The sequence below is a fragment of the Benincasa hispida genome, chromosome 1 (genome assembly GCF_009727055.1).
Source record: "Benincasa hispida cultivar B227 chromosome 1, ASM972705v1, whole genome shotgun sequence".
Classification (NCBI taxonomy): domain Eukaryota; kingdom Viridiplantae; phylum Streptophyta; class Magnoliopsida; order Cucurbitales; family Cucurbitaceae; genus Benincasa; species Benincasa hispida.
Genome location: NC_052349.1, coordinates 51,436,833 through 51,439,204, shown reverse-complemented (window position 1 = coordinate 51,439,204; position 2,372 = coordinate 51,436,833).

Here is a 2,372-nt window from a genome sequence, read left to right as displayed (position 1 = left end):
TTCGACAGAGTCCACAAGATAGTATGAAAAGATGGCCATCATGCACCTTTGGAAAGTGTTTGGCGCATTGCAGAGGCTGAATGGCATGCGGCGGAAAGCAAAGTCCCATATGGGCAGGTGAATGTGGTCTTGTCTTGGTCTTCTGGAGCTATCATAATTTGGTTATACCCGGCATAACTATCCAGAAAGTAGTAAAAGTCATTTCTAGCGAGACGGTCTAGATTTGATCAATGAACGGAGGGAAATGATCTTTCCTTGTGGCCGCATTTAGCTTGCGGTAGTCCATGAAAATGCACCACCTAGTGACAGTTCTTTGTGGTATTAATTCATTGTTTTCGTTCGAAACTACCGTCATGCCACCCTTTTTTGGCACACACTACACGGGGCTGACCCACGTGCTATCTGCTATAGGATAGATAATGCCCGCATCTAACCATTTAATGATCTCCTTTTTAACGACCTCTTTTATCGCAGGGTTGAGTCTGCGTTGATGTTAGATCGTTGCTTTGTGGTTTTATTCAAGACGAATGCGGTGCATACAGTACGATAGGCTGATTCCTCTAATGTCAGCGAGCGTCCAGCTAATTGCTCGCACATGCTTCCTCAAAATGCTCATCAACGCATTCTCTTGTATTTCATTAAGCTCAGAGGAAATAATAACCGGCAGCTTCTCATTCTGCCCCAAAAATGCGTACTTTAGATGGGTGGGTAGGCTCTTTAATTCTAGTGTTGGTGGTTTTACTAGGGATGGTTGCATTGTTTTTCTTTCTTCTTTTTCTGTTGGCTCTTCTTCTTGGTCTGCGATCATCTTTTCTTCTTTGCTTGTTTTTGTTATGACCGCATTACAGGCAGCAACAGATGCGCTGGCATCCTCTTCTTCATTTCCTTCATCAAACTTTTTGTAACGACCCAGATTTGTACGCATACAGGAAATTAAATATCAAATAATAAGCAGGACGAAATTTTATTTAAAGGGGTGGAAATTTAGAAGGAAAAATAAATAAATAAATAAATTGGAAATTTATTCATTATCCAAAAGATAATGAATAAGGGATCGAGAGCCACACCAGCGAGAAACCCAGCGAGCGATGCTAGCGAGATTGATGGAAAATTGGAGAGAGCGAAAATTGTAGCAAGGAAGTTGGAGAGAGCGAGAGTAAAGAAAGCTATTCTTAGCGAGACAGTAGGAACGAGCGGGAGTGAGAGCAGGAGTGAGAGCGAGAGCACGAGCGGGAGCGAGAGCGAGAGCGAGAGCGGGAGAGCGGAAGCGAGAGTGAGAAAGCTGGAGAGAGCGAGACGGAAGAGAAAATTTGAGAGCGAGAGTGGAGAGAGCGGAATTTCAGCAAGAAAGCTGGACAGAGTAAATTCCTAGCGAGAAAACGGGAGAGAGCGAGATTTTAAGAGCTGAATGAGCGAGATCTGGACAGAAGCGCGAATTATGCGTTGAATTTGGCCACGATCTTTTAGATTATACATGGAAAAACCCTAAAATTTGAATACAAACAAAGAATGATGACGTAAGGGTAAACGTTAGCCAAGATTAGGTGTTTTATTGAGAGGAACCATAAACCATAAGTAATTTTAAAGAAGCCACCTATAGATGATTTGTCACACTGAGAAGAGCTGAAAACTACTATAAATAGGACCCTTTGCCGAAGATTTACCCATTCTCAAACAAATCTCAGTAACAAAGAATCGTGTGAAAAAGTAAGTGTGAGTGAGGAAGTTCTGTGAGATTAAAGAGAAAAGCTTGGGTAAAGTGCTGCCCAAATTTCTTCTTTTGATTTAAAAAGGGAAAACTCTGCTGATAAAATCATAAAGAATAATAAGGAATAATTAGATCACAGTCAAGGTAAGTAGTTATCTCACCCTCTCTTTAAATTGTCTATGGTAGTGTACTTTTATTATGTTGCATGATTATGTTCATTGTTTATATGCATTACATGTTTAGACACGATTTCTCTACAAGGGACCCCATGCATTATGTTTGTTCACGATTATTTAAATCAAGTTTTAATTAGGTGTAAGTTATGCTTCCAGTCTAATCTTATGGTTATGCTAATGGTTAATGTTGGATGCGACTCTGACCCTACTGACTGCATGACCCGCTAATCATCAGATGGGTTAGTTTTCACTTAAGTCCTCATCTTCCTATCAGGGCGGAGAAATTTATGGGCTGGCAGGGTATGTATGGTTGCACCCCTCTAGTCCAATATTACGTTTATGCTAAAGGTTGATGTTGATGCGACTCTGGCCCTACTGACTGCATGACTCGCTAATCATCAGATGGGTTAGTTTCCGCTTAGGTCCTCATCTTCTTATCAGGGCGGAGAGATTTATGTTGAAGCATAACGTTTATGCTAATGGTGAAT